Below are 21,456 nucleotides of genomic sequence, written 5' to 3'. Positions count from 1 at the left end.
GTCTTTTGAAATTAAATTTGCCTCCAATTAGTCCTAGCAACGCGCTTTCTTCTGATTCTGACTGTCCAAATTCAGGGGCAGCATGCTTTGAAGGCCGCGTTTGAAGGCAAACATCACAGCGACGCAATGAAGACTGTCCAAATTCAAAGACTCCTCCAAATGCAGCGACAAATGCATCCCCCTTTTCCCGACATTTGAAGGATGGGTCAGGTGTATCCTTCGTGGTCCAACCTATCTGTTAGAGTGAATTGTTAAATGTTGTCATTTCTATGCTTGCCAACTCTGATGAAAGAAATTCCACTGTCCTTCCCCCCAGATTCTCGAGGTTCTGGATGGGGGGGGCTGTAATGTTTTATTGCAGATACATCCTATCTGGAAGATCTGCTTCTTTTGATGTAAGCTTCCTGCGTTTACGACCCTTTGGTCAGCAGGAGGTCACACACACACATTCTCACATAAAACACACACACACACACACACTCTTACAGAAGTTCACACATATACATACAATGCCTTGTCTTAGAACCATGTGAGCGTGGCTTTGTTCTGATGTTTATTGTGTGAACTGTGTCTCAATAAAAAGGGCAGCAAGGGAGGTCGTCGTCGAGGTCATTTTCGTGGTGGACACAGGCCTCCCTTGCGCAAGTGATTGATCGATCGACTGTCTTGTTTTCTTCATGATGAATACGTCTCTAGAATTAGCGGGGCTTGTGGAAACACAGACCCAACATTTATTTGGTCCTTCGGAGCCAGAACCTAACACATCGCATCCACCGAGGAGAGGAAGAGGACGCCACCGCAACGTCTGGGATGATTGACGTAAAGCCCTGGTGCTTTGTTACCAGGCCGTGAAGTTTGCGCCTGAACTCCCCTTGGGATGGATGACGATTGACGGGATCCAGAGACTCTTCCCATGAACGAAAACAACACGAACAGTAAGTACAGAAGGCCTTAGAGAGCGGCTACGTGACTCTGCGTTGAACGCAGGTACGGGAGCGCGCTAGCCGCGTGAGAGAGATGCAGGCTTCTCCGCCGTGTGGGGCGCAGAGACAACCTAGGTTTGGTGACTCTGCCGTGAAGAGAGTCCGGAATCTCCGCCATTTGGGGTGTTAGAGAGTGTCCGATGGTTGAATTCGCCGCCATATGGGGCGTTTGAGAGTTTTCAACAGAGAGCGCTAGCTGTGCGTGTAGGCGCTAGCTGTGCGTGTAGGCGCTAGCTATGCGTGTAGACGCAAGCGATAGGCCTATGTTGTGTGTGTGCGGGCCAGACGTGGTCTACGTGAGTGTGGCTGATTGTTGTCTTGTAATGGAGAATAAACTGTGTAAGTCTGCCTTGAAAGAGGATGAAATACACTGCAAAGTTTTTATTGGCCACCACGTGGTGTGTGGATCGTTGACGAATGAAGTGAAATAATGAGCTAAGCGGAAGTGAGTGTGAGTGTGTCTGACGTCACGGTGTGTGTGAAAAGGTATCCAGCTGGGGCAGGCATGATTCTGCAGATTACCTGCCCAGTGGACAAAAAGAAATAAAATAGATGTGTGGATGAATGATAGCATGAAGAGTGTTTGGTGTTTCTCAGTCTGAAACAGCTGTAATGCTACTTTCTGTTTTGGAGAAAAAGACAGTTAAAAAAAAAACAGAGAGAGAGAGATGTGTGTTGTTTAAGCAGTGATGAGAATAATGAAAGTGTGATGAGAGAGGAACACAAAAACATACAGAAAATGCATTAACTATACTAACCCTTACATGCACATACACAATAAATGATACTCATGAAGACCAGACAGCATCTTAAGCATGAGATTCTGTTTGTCATCTTGTCCAAGTCACTAGTAAAATGAAAGTGATACATAGACTAGTGGACTGAATATTATAGGAGGACAGATGGTTGCATCATAGAGGAGAAAACAGAATGCTGATGAGGGGTCTTAAATGAGTGAGCTGAGTGAGTTGATTGTGAGTTTCTGATGCGTGAAGAAGTTTTACAATGGCACACATTTAGTTACATGAGAAGAAACTTATTATGTGCTAAGACAACAGGGTTATGCTGTATGTTGTGTGTATGGCTGATTGGATGAATGTTTGAGATTAAACTGGCTGTTGATTTGTCTTTTGTTACTAAGTTGAGCCTGCCAATTGGGTTGTTATGATTTATCCCCCTGGCATGAAGAACACGTGTCATGACTTAAACAAGGCCTTTCTTTCCTTTGCTTTCCTTTATTTTCTTTCTTTCCTTTTATTTTGTTACTTTCATGGTGCACTGAAAGTTTTGTTTGATGATCTATGTTTGAGCAGATCTGCACGATTAGAACAGAAGCGCTATACTGTTGCAAAGTGAAGAAACCAACTGAGCCACAGGTACTCATCAGAATGGCTGGGAATGTGCTGTGCATCTTCTTGAGCCTGTGGACCCAGAGTGGGATGACAGGGAGCGCACTGGAACAGAGCAAACCACACCCAGTACCCGCATGGGTTTTCAACAACTACTGGTGGCAGTTTAAGAACACAACCGCTCACATAATCTTGATGAGGTGTCAGGTTTGCTGTGTTGTTCATGGTGCCTTCAAATCAGAACAAACATGAGGTTCTGAGCTGTGAGTGAAAAAACAAAAGTGGAGATGAAGGAGGAAAGAGAGCAGAGTAAGAGTTAAACAGAATACCAGCATCTTTGTTTGTTTACATTCTGTTTTGTCCTTAAACTTTGTGAAGAAAACTTCTCTAGCAGGAAGTTCACACTCTGTCTTATTGAGGTATCCTTATGATACAGATTCTGAGCTGTGGTAAGATAATTTTCAGATGCAGTTTGAGCTGTACTTAAGTAATAGAACTAAAGCCAATAAATTGCTAAAATAAATGCAGAAAATTCATGTATATGTACTTTTGTTTGTTATGCTTGGTTTAATGTTCTGTTAAAGCTGTCATATGTTACAGCACTGTAGTAAAGACTATTCAATACAGAGAATGATTTCACTTTAATTTGTCCAATAATAAAAGAAATAAAGCCGCTTTAAAATCTCTGTGCGCAAGAGTGTCACACCTGAATGCCTTCTAAGAACTTTGTGCTCAAATTGATGGAGTTTAAAGTTTAACAGCTGACACTTTGGGAATGAAACAACAACTGTAACAGTACACTCTGGAATACTTAAAACATATCTCAGCATTGGTCTTCTACCTTTTCCTCGGGACCTGTGTTGACTGAAGCAGAAAGCCTGTGTTAATAAACAAGGTTGATAACTGGAGGTTGTAAGGAAAGCACTTTGTAATACGACTCACAACTAAGGGGGGAATTCCTGTAATTAAATGAAATTCCAATGTGTTACATTTAAAATTATAATGTAATTGCACTTAAATACTTAAACATAGGCAGACCAGAATAAAGGGTTTATGTTTTTACATGAACAAGGAAATAATAATACTGTAAGTAAACTTAAGTCGTGCATAAGTAATTTGAAGTATTCTCTAATTTCATGGTAATTTTGCAGAAAACCAAACAATATTTTCCTATCTTACTCTGAAAATATGTTGTATTTTCCAGGGTGTTGGTCATATTATGAAATGCATAATTTGACCTTTTACATCATTTTTTTAAACATCTGTAATTAATACTCACTACACTGATGTGCATGAGATTGAGGACTGTTTTCCCTTACCAAAGTTTAAGAAGAACTTAATACCAACAAAATTTGCAGGCTTATGACCTTATAATGATGGAGCCAAGTCTAATTTAATTTGTTTGTTTTTTACAATCACTGTTCACAAAGGAGGGTCTCCTTTCCTGTAAGAAACCAGCATTGTTACTCTGCTCCATTATACAGCCCACATCTCGGAAATTCTAACGCATTTACAAGTTGAGACAACAACTGTAAGATGGAGGGATTTTCCACAAAATTAACAAGACATTATGCAATACTTAAAATTACTTACAGTATAGTTTGCCTCCTATCCTTGAGACTACCCAGAATTTAGACACCACTTAAAATTAATTGCAATACAAAAACTTTGCCAGCTTTGAAAATCACAGTTACATGTGCTGCAAACTGTCAAAATATGAAACATTTTTCAAGACATATATGGTGCTGTAAACTCAGAACACTTGGCACAACATTTTTAACTAACTAACTAATTAAGTAATTAACTAAACAATGCATATTCCCAGAGGTGTGGACTCGAGTCCATAATTTTATGACTTTAGACTTGATTTGAAAAAAATGTTCTAAGACTTGTGACTTGACTTGGACTTTTACACCAATGACCTGGGACTTGAATTGGACTTGAACCGGTTTACATGAAAAGAATTGATATTTCACCCCAAATATAAAATTTAACATACATATTATATAGAAAGTGTGCACCATTAATTCAATTCATTGATTCGTTTATTCAAACCACACTCCGTACTATGTGTGCATGAGCTGTAGCACAGCCAATCAAATTAACCAGATTTTTAAAAAAAGAAAACGCTCAAAAATGCTGCAAGGAGTTATTGTTTTCAGGTACATAAACTATGAAGTAGTCAACAAAAAACCAAAATGCAATATGCAAAACATGCAACAAGAGAATCACAGAGAGAGATGGAACAACTTTCAACTTTCTCCGACAGTTGAAGTTGCTTAAAGAACGGTAGGTGGTGCTTCTCTTTTGCTACGATGAGATAGCTGACTTCATCTAACTAGCAAATCTTGTCCAGGCTCCGTTGGTGATACAGTTTTTTTTTTAATGTGTATGATATTTTTGTCATGCGATTTTAAAGCTGGCCCTACAAGCGCATCCAAGAATAACATGCAGCTTATCTCAGAACTGTCGGTGAAAATTATTCTTGGAGCTAAGTTTAATTGAGCTGCATTTTATAGAGGTGCAATTTCACAATTTGTGTATATTTTCTAAGTTCACTATTTCGTCATGTGTTGAGAAAAACACAGATTTTAAAATTACATGGTCTAATATTTACATTTAGCATATAACTGCAACATTCTTTTTTCGTGTTTTTTTTTAAGGACTCGAAAGGACTTGAAATTCAAAGTTTCAGACTTGTGACTTTACTTGGACTTTTACACAAGTGACTTGAGACTCGACTCTGACTTGCTTGACATTACTTGAGACTTGATTTGTGACTTGAGGATAAAGACTTGAGACTTGCAAAACAATGACTTGGTCCCACCTCCCACCTCACTAGAAGCTATTTAAATCTGGTTAATCTGTGCACTACTGAGAAACAACATGCAGCATTTAATTATTTCAAATTGCGCACTCCTTTGTCCACATGCTGTGTGCACACAAATTGCTTTCACAAGACTGCACGTGTGTTTTCTACTTATTTTGTGCTGTATGAAAAAAAAAACTACAGCCCACCAATGCTTCATAAAAAAGTCAAGACTGACTTCTGGAGTTTGCTGCAGGTGAGAATTGCACACCTAAACCTAATAGTTATTCTGCAGAAAGCAGAAAAAATGAGGAAAAAACTCACGATGATTTTCAAGAAATAAACAGTTGACAGATATGTTTACAGGTGTATTCAATGCTTGGTTTACCTTTTAGGTCAGATTCTTCCTTTGCTCTGCTCTCGTCTCTTTGTCATAAAATAAACTCCTTTTGTGTTGCCACTCCTTTTATATGATTCAAATGACACATGGAGGCCTCTGGTTGTCTAGAGGTACCATCTAGTGCACAGCTGACTTCAGCACCTACAGAGGAGACCATCCTCCTCCAAATAGAACTAAAATAAAATAGAATATTATAATACATAGCACTACAAGACACTTTATTTTAGTTTTTAAATAATGTCTCATCTATTTAGAAGTAATATTTTCATCTCAGAACATATATGTTGTTCTGACCACAAGTAATCTACATATTGTGTTTGGTATCTGTACAGCTGGAGTGGTTTGTGTGTGTGCTGTGCTTGGATATTATATGTGAAGTCATTAGTGGAAATCACGATCAATTGAAAGCTCCCGAAAGACCAGAGTAGCTTGTTGTTGGTTGTGTTCGAGTTCATGTACTTACCCCCAAACCTCTCATTTTTGTCTATTCTTTTTTTTTTTTTTTTTGTCTCAGAGATAAATTAAATGTATGATTCAAGGAGTAAATCAGGCCTTCAAAGCCTTCAAGCCCAATTTTGTCACCACTATTTACTGTGTTTTTATTAATAAATTGGGACATCCTCTGCAAAATGTCATATATACATATATATCAGCTTTTGTTTGTTTTTTATTTATAAACAAAATTGTGACAAATATCTTGTATGTTGCTGGTCCATCCCATCCATCCATTCATCTTCTTCCACTTCTCCGGGACCGGGTTGCAGGGGCAGCAGCCCCTGGAAAGCCCAGACCTCCCTCTCCCCAGCCACCTCCCAGCTTGTCTGGCAGAACAAGGCATTCTCAGGCCAGCTGAGAGATATAATCTCTCCAGCGTGTCCTGGGTCTGCCCCGGGGGCCTCCTCCCGGTGGGACATGCCTGGAACACCGCGCCCAGGAGGCATCCTTCTCAGATGCCCAAACCACCTCAACTGGTGCCTTTTGATGTGGAAGAGTTGCTGCTCTACTCTGAGCCCCTCCCTGATGGCTGAACTTCTCGCCCTATCTCTAAGGCCAGCAAAGGCTGCTATGGTCAGTCTGGAGAGTGAATGGCCTACCCAGCAGATACTGTCTGAAGTGGGAAGTGAATGCCACAACTGCTAGAACCTCTCGCCTAGTCGTGCAGTAGTTTTTTTCGGTAGCTGACAGCCACCTGCTCCAATAAGTTAGGATCTGCTCTTCGCCCCCTGGCACTTGGAAAAGGATTGCTCCGATCCAACAATCTTTGGCATCAGTGTCGAGGAACAAGTCACCCTGGTCCAGAGGGTAACCCAGGACAGGGGCTGCTGTACTGCCGTTGTGACTGTCCGCTGTGCAGGCCCACTGTGCAGGCCATTCCGTCACTTGTTGAACTTTCTGGGAATCTGTGGAAATACCTCCAGCAGAGATGATTTGGCCCAGATAGACAACCTGCTCCCGGAACAGGCAGCATTTAGATGGCTTCAGTTTTAGGTTGGCTCCACGCAATCTGATGAACGCTTGCTCGAGCCGATCCAGGATCTGGGCTCTAACCTGACCCAGGACAATGATGTCATCAAGGTACATTAAACACGTCTCCCACTGCAGCCCAGCCAGGACTCTGTCCATAAGCCTTTGGAATGTGGCCAGTGCATTGCATAGCCTAAAAGGCATCACATTCCACTAGAACAATCCCTTACGGGTACAAAATGCAGCTGCTTTTTGTACCCGTAAAGGTATCTTATCTTTTCAGGCTCTGGAGGCCATCTCTACCTGCCAGTATCCTGATGTCAGGTCTAGTGTACTGAAGTACTTGGCAGTAGAAAGCGTGTCAAGGGTATCCTGGATGCGTGGCAGGGGTTAAGCGTCTTTAAGAGTTCGCTCATTTAGTGGTCTATAGACCACACACAGTCGGGTCTTTCTTTTTCACCATCACAATTGGAACAGCCCAGCTGCTATTGCTAGGCTGAGCTGACCCAGCATCCAGGCTCTGCTGTACTTGCTGGTCGGCCACTATTTGTTTGTCTCCTGCCATCCTGCATGGCGAGTGCTTAACTGGTGGCCCTGGCATGGTCAAGATGTCATGCTGGACGACACTGATGCGACCAAGGTCATTTGAGCCAGTCGAGAAGACATCACCATAGGACCTCAGCAGGCCTGTCAGTCCGCAATGGGCAACGTGTGTGAAACCGGGGCTGCTCTCAGCATACAGGGTCTGCCAGTGGCTTGGCACAGAAGCAGGGGCAGTGCTATCGAGCTCGAGGACTGCCAAGACCCTTGGTGGGTGATTCCCCGACCCCTCCAGGACTTGCACAGGCTGAAAAACCCCAGCCACTGCACCCCACTTTAAGGTAACAGCTGTAGCCCTAGGGTTAAAGACTCTGATCGGGATGCTAGAGGGTTTGCGAGTCTGCACAACTGTGTGAGCCACCAGCACTTGATGCTTCTCCAAGTGCTGGTGGCCCTGGCATGGCTTGTTTTGAACTGTGGCCATGGCCATGCTTACAAAGCCCACACACCCCTGCTGGTGGTGGTGTTACCATGTGAGGTGTCAGGGAAAAGTAGCCCTGAGCTGGCATTTCATAGCTGAATTGGGCAGGTTGGGGTGTACCTGGCATAATATGTAGCTTCACTGGCTCAGTAAACTGTGGTTTTATAGGGACATTGCACGTACAGTTCATGGCGGTGAATGGCTGGCTGCATGAGGGGGATGTAATAATCCAAGAAAGGTGATCATGTGTGCCATGCTGTCCCACTGTAAGTGGTGTAGATGTAATATTTCCAGGGCCTTCACAATCTGGGTACTGAAACTGCTTAAACTCGCTACACACTGCATTCTGCTTTGCTACTGGTGTTAAGAAAGGGTTGGTGTGAGTTGAAGGTGGCGGGGTGAGATGCCATGCAGCTTCAAATCCTGTCATATTGGCTGCTGCTATGCTTGCCATTGACGTTAGTTCCATGCCTGTGATGAAGGGGTTGCCACTACAGATCTTATTGTTTCTGTCATTAGCACGGTCCATATTAACTTTACCACTTTATGGGCATTTCGACAAAAATTGGTTGCTAATGTTATTGAAGTGCATTACCTTGTCGTCCCCTTCAGCATCTCCCGGCGCCCCCATTCTCTCTGCTGTCTGAGAAAAAAAAGTTTGCTCTCCTTCTCTCTTGGCACTTTGCAGAGTTTAATCCTGGAAAAAAGCCCCTAGTGTTGCCTCGCCAGGTCCGTGGCCCCAAACCGTAGTAAGAAGATCTCTGGCTGTTACTTCGGGTTCCATGACTGGCTCGTAGCTGGTAACAAGCTTACTGCACAGGTCAACTTTTTTTTTTTTGCCTGTCCTGTTTGGTTCTTTTGCCATCAGAATTATTGTCTAAAGGCGAGGAAAGATGCCCAACGGATTTACTTTACAAACTGACCATCCCAGCCTTGCCGTAATGGTCTATTTGATTCACCTTTTATTGTTTATTTTATTTATTTTTTTATTTTCACTTGCTAGATATGGGACAGACTTGAATGAGGAAAAGAAAAGGGAGAAAGGAAGAGGGGGGAAAACAGCGGAGAAGAGGGACGGGGATAAAGGGCAAAAAAACAAAAACCAACTAAATAAGCAGACAAAAAAAATACGTATATCAATCACCTGGATCACCTGTTGAGAAAGAAAAAAGAAAACAAGCAGAAGAAAACGAGAGCAATACAATAAACAACATCACGATGATATATGGGAATATAACAGTAAATACTAAATATTAAACATTATTGTGCAGCACGTAATATCGACAGTGCAGTGACGTGCCCGTGAGCTCCGCCGGCAGCCAGCTGCGCCAGAGTGACCGAGCCCCAGGCCGAGAGGCCGAGGGCACCCCACCCCTGAAGTGGCCCAAGCAAGCCCCAGGCTCCAGGCTCCGATAAGCAGCCACCAAGGAGTGAGCCGGTGTGTACCTGGGCGCCCATCCCTGGACAGAAAGAACCACCAACGCACCGATGTCTGAGGGCGTCTGCCACTGGCAGGGGAAGTGGTGGGGGAGATAGGCCTCCATACCTTAGAGGGCCTGAGATGTCCCCAGAGAGGTGGCGTCTGATACCCAACCTGACATATAGACACAGACATACAGGCACACACAGATACAAACATCCATTCCCACCCTCATGCTCTCATATGCAACTAGAAAAAATTTGCATTTCCTGCGAAAATGCTGTGTGGATGCCTTAACGCTGAAGATGTCTGCTGAAAAACAGCTGAAAAAGTTGAAAAGTTGCAAAAAGTTGTATGGCGGTGAAGAAACTGAAAATTCTGCTGAAAACAGCTGAAGAAGCAGAAATTTTTTGCTGAAAAGTGGTGAAAAGCAAAAAATTCTACAGAAAGGGGTAAAGACAGAGAAAATTTTGCTGAAAAGTGGTGAAAAAAAAACAGTGCCCTGAGCAGGATTCAAACCTGGCCATTCTGGTCCCAAGGGGGCTATTCGTCTCACTGAGCCAAAGTCATTCTCACAAAGAAGAGGTGGAGAGACTGACAATTTTGCTGAAATGAGCAGAAGCTGCTGAGAATTTTGCTGATAAGAGGTGAAAAGGCTGAAAACTGCAGAAAAGAGGTGAATAAGCAGAATTTCTGCTGAAAAGAGGTAAAGAAGCAGAAAGTTGCGCTGAAAGGAGATGAATCAGCAGAATTTCTGCTCAAGAGTTTTTTTTCTGAAAACAGCTGAGATTTGTGCTGATAAGAGGTGAAAAGGCTGAAAATTTTGCAGAAGAGGTGAATGAGTAGAATTTGGGCTGAAAAGAGGTGAAAATTCTTAAAATTCTGCAGAAAAGAGTTCAATCAGCAGAATTTCTGCTGAAGAGGTGAATGGGCAGAATTTTGCTGAAAAGAGGTTTTTGCTGAAAACAGCTAAAAAAGCTGGGATTTGTGTTGAAAAGTGGTGAAAAAATTTAAAATTCTGATGAAAAGAGGTGAATGAGCAGAATTTCTGCTGAAAAGAGTTTAAAAAGTTTAACTGTTAACTGAAAGAAATGTTGCCATAAGTGGGATTTGAACCCAGGCCTCCCAGTCTGAGAACGGATACTCATCTCACTGAGAAAGAGCTGGAATTTGTGCTGAAAATGGGTGAAGGAGCTAAAATCTGTGTTGAAAAGAGTTAAAAAAAAGTTCAACTGTGAACTGAAAACATTGTTGCCACAAGCGGGATTTGAACCCCAGCCTCCTGCTCTGAGAACGGCTGCTCATCTCACTGAGCTAAAACACAGCTCAACCCGGCATGCAAAATCAGTGACCACATTGATAATGTGTTCCATTCATTTCAATGGTGAAAAGTCATAACACACATTAGCAGAAATAGCAGAATTTTTTAAAGTTTAAACATAGTATTTCTGCTATTATTATACTAAATAATATTTTTTTCCTGCCAAATCATAGCATTTGTGCTGAAACACAGAAAATTCTGCCAAATCATAGTATTTGAGCCAAATCATACAATTTGTGCTAAAACATTATTTATGATTTAGCAGAAACACTGGGACTTGGTAGAAATACTATGATTTACATGAAATACTTTGACTTAGCAGAAGTACTACAATCTAGCAAAAAAGTACTACAGCATAGCAGAAATTCTATCATTGAGCAGAATTACTAGGATTTAGAAGAAATACTAAGATTTAGCACAAATACTATGTTTTAGCACAAACACTGATGTGGCTCAAGAACCTTTATTGTGCAGTTATACTATGATTTGGAAGAAATACTATGCTTTGGCACAAATACTATGATTTGGAAGAAATACTATGTTTTAGCACAAATACTAAACTTTGTCACAAATGCTATAATTGAGTACAAGTACTATAAGATTACAGAAATACTATGATTTAGCAGAAATGCGTTTTTTTCGCAGAAACACTGTAATTTCGCTTAAATAGTATGAAATAGCAGTAATATTATGATTTGGCAGAAATACTACGTTTTAGCACAAATACTATTGTACAGAATGGTGTACGTCAGTTTAATGCTGGGTGCTGCTGCAATAGTAACTATCCTCGGTCAGAAAGAGAGTCTGACATCCAGGGATTAGATTACCACAGGTGGAGTTTATTGGCGGTCAGATGGATGGTACAGGGAGGTATGGCATACAGTAGGAGGATGTGGAGAGGTGATATGGTGTGGTTTCTATCATTAAGAACAGGGTATGCATTACAACATGCATACAGATTAAAGATTAAGAAAACTGGCAACAAATTCCTCCACTACAAATCAGTCTGATAACACTTCTTACAGGGTTCACGTTTACTAAGGCACTACCCAAAAGGCGCCACAAGAGGGCACTCCAACACAAGAGATGACCTATTTACACTGATGCACTTAGTAAACAGTCAGCCCCCTACTTAGCCACTACATAATACAGTGATATTACAGTATACAAATTCACATAAATTGGCAGAGGGAACAATCAAAGCCCAAAACAATCAAATAACTGGGCTGCCATAGCTATCGCTAACTAGCACATGGTAAATGGCCTGTATTTGTATAGCGCTTTTCTAGTCCCTAAGGACCCCAAAGCGCTTTACACAACCTGTCATCCACCCATTCACACACTGGTGATGGCAAGCTACAATGTACATATGCTAAAGGTAACTAAAACCAATACACACAAGTAGCAGTGTAACCATCTTAAGCATGGAATATTAACTCACGTTTATGTGACGCACACCATCCCCAGCAAATACTGGATGGGCTATTTGTTTCCCTTCCCAGCAGCTCTCTCAATCGTTAGCCCAGGAACAAACGAAGACCATCTAGCTCAGACGTCCCATGAATCCCATCACCGCTCAGAGGCTGCTGGGTAATGTACTTCACACGAACACAGGCTTTTCTACAACTATGATTTGGCAGAAATACTATGACTTAGTAGTAATACTATAACATAACAGATTTCTTCAAAATACTATGAAATTGCAGTAATTCTATGACTTGGAAGAGATACTACGTTTTAGCACAAATACTATAACAAAGCAGAAATACTATGACTTAGTAGTAATACTATAACATAACAGTTCAATGTTCTTGCACAAATACCACAATATGGCAGAAATACTATGTTTTAGCACAAATACTATAATTTGCCAAAAATACCATGATTCGGCACAAATACGATGACATGGCAAAAATACTATGATTGGGTACAAATACTATGAATTGGCAGAAATACTGTGACTTAGTAGTAATACTATAAAATAACAGATAGACTGTGATTTTGCAGACATAGTATGTTTTTGCACATATACTATGATTTCGCTCAAATACTATGAAATTGCAGTAGTACTATGATTTTGAAGGAATACTATGATTTGGCAGAAATACTATGATTTGGCAATAATACTGCATTTTAACACAACTACTGAGATTTAATTGACATACTATGATTTAGAAGAAATACTATGACTCCATACAAATACGATGCTTTGGTACAAATACTATTATTTGCCACAAGTACTATGATTTAGTACAAATACTATGATTAGGCAGAAGTACCATGTTTCAGTACAAATACTATGATTTGGCAGAAATACTCTGATTTAGCAGAAATACAATCTTTTGGTAGAAATTCCTGCAAAAAGGTACTATTTCTGTTTTTTTATCAGAAATACTGTAATTTGGCATAAATACTATGCTTTGGGATAAATACTATGAATTGGCACATACACTATATTCAGCACATATACTATAACATAACAGAAATTCCTCCACTTAGTAGTAATACTATGACATAACAGAAATATTATGATTTGGCCCGAAAACCATGATTTTGCACAAATACCATGATTTGGCAAATATACTATGATTTAGCAGAAATACTATGATTTAGCAGAAGTACTAAGATGTAGTAGAAGTACTTTGCTTTAGCAGAAATACTATGATTGAGGAGTAATACTTTAACATAGGAGAAATATTGATACACAGACACACATACACAGAGAGTAAAGGGAACGGGAGCTGTTAAGAGTCTGGGCTTGGTATATCTAGGTCAGTTGAATTAGCTGCACCTGCTGTAATCAGCCCTTACACACACAGACACAGAGAGAGGTATGAGTTTTCTTCAGTGTATTTCTGATATTCAGGATTCCCCTCGAACAAATGGCCATAATTTCCTAACCGTAGGGGTTAGAACGTTCATTTTCAACATCGTTTTGTTCAGAAGAGATGGGGGAATCTTTGGGTCATTTCATTTTCATTCATTCATTTCATTTATTTGTTCATTTTCAGGCACAACAAATACCTATATTGAACATAAAATGCACAAAACAAAAAACAAAAATTGCCTGAAAAAGGAGTGGGACGAAGAAAACTTATTAAATCCCACCCCTATACTCACTCATCAACAAAAAAAACAAACTTCCCGCAGCTACGCCCATCATTGCATACAGACCCATCAACAGCCCCGGGCACATACAAGCATCTAAACGGCAGCTCGCAAACAACAATTAGAGCCTTCATAACTGAATACAGAATATATAAATTATAAATTGCATTACCACAGGTAACAGGCAGTAATAACTACAAGTAACAAACACACATACATATACATACATATATATCTACACACACATGTACATATATGTACATACTAGTGCGCATGCGCCAACCAGCGTGCAGCCTGTTACAGTCGCTCCTGCTTTTCTCTTAGTTTAGCTCTTTTTTCTTACGTATTCTTTTTTTTTTCTGACTTGTATTTTCCTCCGTTTTCTATCTCTTACTCAATCATGTGGATTGAGAGAGTTTTTGTTCTTCTGGTGGCCGTGGAACTGTTACTTTTATCATGGAACGGGACCGCGGCACATCTCCTACACGCACGGACTGTTTACTCTAGAGATCAGCTGATCGCCCTGATGCCGGCCGGCTCGCTGGCCAGGCCCGCAGAAGTGCCCGCAGAAGTACCTGCTGAAATTTGGAGGAAAACACATCGGGGATGCAGAGGTCAAGGACAGAAGAGAAGAAAAAAGGTGACGGTGAGACAGCGGAGGCTCGAAGCGAGGAGGAGGTTTAAACCATGTCTGCCGTCTATCGTGATGGGAAATGTGCGATCGTTGGCAAGTAAAATCGACGAGCTCTCAGCACTGGTACGGAGTCAGAGGGAATACCGAGAGTGTAGCCTGATGTGTTTCACCGAATCATGGCTGCACCAGGTCATTCCCGATGAGAATGCTTCCGTGGAAGGCTTCCACACTGTTCGGGCGGACAGGGACAGCATCGCTAGCGGTAAGCGTAAAGGAGGGGGGCTTGCTGTTTTAGTTAACAACCGGTGGTGTAACCCTGCCAACATAACAATCAAAGAAAGGATTTGTTGCCCGGACACTGAACTGTGTGCTGTTGAACTCAGGCCGTATTATTTACCCAGGGAATTCTCTCACGTCATCTTGGTGGCTGTTTATGTTCCCCCCTCTGCTAACCCCACAGCTGCATGTGACACTATCCACTCTGCCATAGCTCGGCTACAGACTCAGCACCCGAGTGCCTTTATTGTGATCTCGGGTGACTTCAACCATGTATCACTGGACAATACACTACCAACATTCAAACAATATGTGGACTGTCCCACCAGGGGAGAGAAAACTTTAGACTTACTGTATGCTAACGTCAAGGATGCATACAGCTCCTCCTCCCTCCCCCCACTTGGTAGGTCAGATCATAACCTGATTCACCTCACCCCCCGCTATGTGCCAATTGTGAGGAGGGAACCTGTGACCACCAGGACTGTCAGGAGGTGGTCAGAGGAGGCAATAGCGGAACTACAGGGCTGTTTCGAGGTGACCGACTGGGAAACACTCTGTGAGCCTCACGCCGAGGACATCAATGGGCTTACTGAGTGTATCACAGGCTACATAACTTTCTGCACCGACTCCATTGTTCCAGCTCAGACTGTTCATTGTTACCCAAATAACAAGCCGTGGGTGACTAAGGACATCAAAGCCCTCCTCAACAACAAGAAGAGGGCTTTCAGAGGGGGCAACAAAGAGGAGGTGAGGAAGGCCCAGGTGTTACTAAAGGACAAGATCAGAGAGGCTAAGGACAATTACAGGAGGAAGCTGGAGTGGAAACTCCAGCAGAACAGCATGAGAGAGGTGTGGAGGGGCATGAAGACCATCACTGGATTCAGGCCAACCAACAGCAGGGGAGCTGAGGGAGGTGAGAATAGAGCCGACGAGTTGAATCTGTTTTTCAATAGATTCGACACCACAGTGTCTGCTCCCACCCCCACAACCTCACCTGCAGTCAGCCTGGAATCCAGAGCCACACCACTGTGCCAGCCTCTCTCTTCACATGTTGCCTCCTGTGAGATTCCTGACACCCCTCCCCCACCCATCACCTTCACTCAATACCAGGTTGAGATGCAAATGAGGAGACTTCACTCAGGCAAGTCTGCTGGACCAGACGGAGTGAGTCCCCTCGTCCTCAAGGCCTGTGCCCCCCAGCTGTGTGGAGTCTTTCATAAACTGTTTATGCTGAGTCTGAGTCTGCAGAGGGTCCCGGTGATGTGGAAGACATCATGCCTCGTCCCTGTACCAAAGACGCCTCGTCCCAGTGGCCCCCAGGATTATAGGCCCGTGGCACTGACCTCCCACATCATGAAGACCCTGGAAAGGCTCATCCTGGACCAGCTGCGACCCATAGTAAGACCACATCTGGATCCCCTTCAGTTCGCTTATCAGCCTCGTCTCGGAACTGAGGACGCCATCATCTACCTGCTCAATCGTATCTACACCCATCTGGACCAGCCGGCGAGCACTGTGAGGGTCATGTTTTTTGACTTTTCCAGTGCTTTCAACACCATCAGGCCGACCCTCCTGGGTGATAAGTTAGCAGCGATGCAGGTGGATGCTTCTCTGGTGTCCTGGATTGTTGATTACCTGACAGGAAGACCACAATATGTACGTCTCCCACAGTGTGTGTCTGACAAGGTGATTAGCAACACAGGGGCACCACAGGGGACTGTCCTCTCCCCCTTCCTCTTCACCCTCTACACCACAGACTTCAGCCACTGCACAGAGACCTGCCATCTTCAGAAGTTTTCTGATGACTCTGCGGTGGTTGGATGCATCAGCAGGGATGATGAGACAGAGTACCGGGCTGTGGTCGACTCCTTTGTCACGTGGTGTGAGCAGAATCATCTGCAGCTCAACGTGGCAAAGACCAAGGAACTGATCGTGGACTTCAGGAAGACCAGGAAACACTTGACCCCTGTTTCAATCCAGGGGGTCAGTGTTGACATTGTGGAGGACTATAAATACCTTGGAGTACACATTGACAATAAACTGGACTGGGCTAAAAACACCACAGCACTTTACAGGAAGGGCCAGAGTCGTCTCTATTTTTTGAGGCGACTGAGGTCCTTCAACATCTGCCAGAAAATGCTGAGGATTTTCTATGAGTCTGTGGTGGCCAGTGCGATCCTCTATGCTGTTGCATGCTGGGGGAGCAGGCTGAGGGTCGCAGATGCCAACAGACTTAATAAACTGATCCGTAAGGCCAGCAATGTTGTGGGGATGGAGCTGGACTCCCTCAAGGTGGTGTCGGAGAGGCGGATGCTGTCCAAGATAAAGACAATGTTGGATAACACCTCCCACCCACTCCATGACATGTTGGTCAGTCACAGGAGCTCGTTCAGTGAGAGACTGAGATTACCGAAAAGCACCACTGAACGACACAGGAAATCATTCCTGCCTGTGGCCATCTCCCTGTACAACGCATCCACTTAACACACTGTTTGCTGCTACAACTACACATGTTTCTTTTCCAAATATTTATTTATAAGTGACTTATGTATGTATGTATGTATATATATGTATATATTGTACTATTCTTAGTTAGCGTATTGTCTGTCTTGTCTTAATGTTGGTTTAAAATGGAGCACTGTAACAAAAAATAATTTCCCCCAGGGATCAATAAAGTATTCTGATTCTGATTCTGATTCTGATACATACGCACACTTTTTTTTTTTTTTTGGAATCCATACCAGCAATGGTAAGGATGGTAATGGGTCTTCATAAATCAGAGATAAAATATAAATTATCAAAGATATATGACTTGTAATACACTGTAACTGAGTAGAGGAGAAGCAAAAACTGCCTTGACTTGCCCTCAAACAACGCTTTCTAACTCTAAATCTAAATGGAGCATCAAAATCATTCTTTCACCGTAAGAGACAGCAGGCTTTGGTGAACAGTCATGGAAATTTTCAGGTCTCTCTGGAAATCCGTTAAAAAAATATGACGAGAGAAAAAAGTGGTTCATTTCCAGAGTTTGAAATCTGAAGAAATCTGAGCGAAGGACGAATTTCCTACCCTCAAACAAGTCTACCTCATCTCAGAACGGTAATAGGTGAGAAAATTATTCTTGAATTGTGAGCGTCAGGAGTGTCTGAAGATATACTCGGACAAGCCTTATGTCTTAACTTTGGAGATATGACAATTTGAAAATGCCTCTCATTAGAGAAATCCAGCGGTGATTTTGAACAAACTCTCCATTGACTTTCAATGGAGAGTTTTCCGACTTTGTGTTGCTCTGAGGAGATTTGCAAAAAATCTATAAGTCCCACAACAATGATAGTGACATTTTCTTGAAGCCAGCAAAAATACCTACATTTTGATGTATAATTTGTGGGGGTATAGTGGACATTGAGCGAGTAGCAAGAAGTTGTTTGGACATGAAGAGAAAATTCACAAAGTTTCACTGTCCACTCTGAGTTAATTGCATAGCAACCATAACAACGCATTTATTTTGTGAAAAATCACAATTTTGCAACTGAAAACTTAAAGAGGGATAAGATTAAAAGGATAGAAGATCTGAAAAAGCTGAATCATACAGGAATAGCCCAATCATTTGAGAACATTTTAAAGTTTGAATGGTAACATTCAAACATTCAAACTTTAAAAACTGTCGGCATCCACACAATAAAGTAGAATAAAGAATAAAGAGAAACAGGATCTCAATAGTGTGGATGCCGAAAGGCATCCACACAATAACGAGAAACAGGAACTCAATAGTGTGGATGCAGGAAATGCAAATTGTGTCATAGGGCATCCACACAATTTGCACACCCTCATGCTCTCATATGCAACTAGAAAAAATTTGCATTTCCTGCGAAAATGCTGTGTGGATGCCTTAACGCTGAAGATGTCTGCTGAAAAAAGCTGAAAAAGTTAAAAAGTTGCAAAAAGTCGTAAGGCGGTGAAGAACCTGAAAATTCTGCTGAAAACAGGTGAAGAAGCAAAATTTCTTTGCTGAAAAGTGGTGAAAAGCAAAAAATTCTACTGAAAGGTGTAAAGACGGAGAAATTTTTGCTGAAGAGTGGTGAAAAAAAAAAGTTGCCCTGAGCAGGATTTGAACCTGGCCCTCCTGGTCTTTCTGAAAACAGCAAAAAAAACCTGAAAATTTTGCTGAAAAGGGGTGAAAAAGCTGAAATTTGTGTTGAAAAGAGTTAAATAAGTTGAATTGGTAACTGAAAGAAATGTTGCCATAAGAGGGATTTGAACCCAGTCTGAGAACGGCTGCTCATCTCACTGAGCTAAAACACAGCTCAACCGGGCAAGGAAAACTAGTGACCAGACTGATAATGTGGAAGAAATGGGCAAAAAATATTGCAAAAAAAAATTCAATATCTCAAAAATATAGAAGTCATGAGCACCAAAAGTCATAGCTGAAAAGAGCAGCCCCACCACAGAGAAAACTGCACCCACCCCGTCATCCACTCATCTTCCAGACTACACAAGACAATAGACGCCCAGGCTGAGATCTTCCTCCACCTCTCCTGTATGTCCCCCTCCTGCAGAGTGAGTTCCTGAAGAGAGGAGAGCTCCTGCAAGGTGTAACAACCTCCCCCACCAGTTGAAGAGCCCCCCAGGTGGCTTGATGCACTGGCGGCACCCTGCGCCGGGGCCGGGCCCCCATACACCCACCCGCCCACAACCCCAGCAACATACCAACCAGGACCCAAGCCCCCGAGGCCCAGCCAGGGCCCCAGCCCAGAGACGGAGCGCCCCCAGAACCTCACGCACGTCCCGGACCCACCCAGGGGCAGCCAGGCTACCAGGTCAGTAACCCACGTCCATCAACACAGACCCTCCCCTAGCCCTGCTGCACGCAGCCACGAGGAAACCGTCACCTAAGAGCCAACAGAGCCCCTAATTGGCCATGACCGCTACCCAGGGTTGAGCCCCCCAAGGAAGATGCTCCTGGGGAACCCCCCGATGCCCTAAGCCTGTCCCTACCCCCACATCAATCAAAACAGCGAAGGTGGGACCAAACTATGACCCCCCACCCCCACTAGGTGATGGAGCTGATCAAATGAGCCCAGAGCAATTGATCTGATGTGGTGGCAGAGGCTGTATTGAGACTAATGTAATCTAATAGATAATTTCTATATTGGTTAGAATTAAGATTACTTTTATTTTTCCAGTTCCTGAGGACTGTTTTCTTGGCTATGCATAGGGCAGTGAAAACCATATGGGCTATATTCTTATCTGTAGTGACATTATCTAAGCTGCCCAACAAACACACTAAAGGGGAAGTTGGAATGTTACATTTCAGACACTTTGATAAGTCTTCACATATCTCACGCCAAAACTTCTGAACTGGTGGACAGAACTAAAGAGCGTGAATATAATTGTCCGGTGTATTGGTTTGACAGTGTGAGCAGTTGTTGGTAGACGTAAAGCCCATCTTGAACATCCAATGACCTGTATAGTGCACTCTATGTAGTATTTAGTATTGAATTAGTTGAAGACTGGGATTTCTAATTAGATGAAAGATTTTTAAGCAAATCTGAGGCCAGAAGTTTTGGTCTAAGTTAGCTGATAAATCTGCTTCCCATTTTGCAATAGGAAGTGATATTGATTCATCTGTTTTAGAAAGCATTCTGTATATTTTGGATAGTAATTTGGGGGTTTTAAGAGTAAGAAATTGAACCACACTTGGTGGTGTTTGTAGTTCAACTTGACCCAGTTTAAATTTCTTTTTTACTATGGATTTAATTTGTTGATATTCTAAAAATATTACACACACATAATACACACCTCGGGCTGCTGTGGGAGTTGTTATATTCCCTTTTTAATGCCTTTATTTTCTTTCTTCCATAGCTACTCGTGATCCCCTTGTTTTCCTCTCTCCCTCACTCAGACACACACCTCCAGGAGCAGTCCCACACATCCTTCCACAGCCTTCATTAAAGGGCTATACCTGTAACATGAGGAACCCTACTCGACAACGCCAAATTGTTATGGAAATTTTAACAATGACCTGCAACAAACCAGGTGAGCGTTTTGAAATAGTTTAATAACATATTACAACATGGAGAGAAACATCCCAGCCAAAACACTAGGATCATCTCTGAATTGTGGCCACCGCCCTTACATCTTATATACCCTATCACAGACACTCTTACACAAAGAACATTGAACAGAACATCATATATCTCTATACCTTCAGCCAAGCTCATCCTTGCCCCTCTCCCACTGTAAGAAAAGTTACGACCACCCGTCACCTCCCTAAGAGCATGATGTTTGGAGATCTTCAAGGGGTTTTTAAATGTTGCTCACATGCTGTGTGCACATAAATTGCAAATGTCTGTTTCTGTTGAAGTAAACAAAAACACAAACATAATACAAACACAGCACAGCAAAGCTTCATTAAAGTCTAAAGACTGACGTCTGGACTGTCTTGAAGGTGAGAACTGCACGTCTAAACCTAGAAGTCTGTCTGCAGAAAGCAGAAAAAGAAGAAATGACCAAAATCCTCCAGATGATTTTCAAGAAAGGAACAGCTGCAGTTTAAACAAGAGAAATATGTTTACCGGTTTATATAATGCTATGTTTACCTATTGGGCCACGTTCTTCGCTTTTCTCTGTGTCATAAAATCAATTCCTTTCATGTTGTCACTCCTTACTCC

The sequence above is a fragment of the Diplotaxodon limnothrissa genome, linkage group LG15, assembly GCF_057381915.1.
Source record: "Diplotaxodon limnothrissa isolate DT_005_m linkage group LG15, D_limnothrissa_male_GT1.1, whole genome shotgun sequence".
NCBI classification, from domain to species: Eukaryota; Metazoa; Chordata; class Actinopteri; order Cichliformes; family Cichlidae; genus Diplotaxodon; species Diplotaxodon limnothrissa.
Note: the sequence above shows the minus strand (reverse complement) of the source record.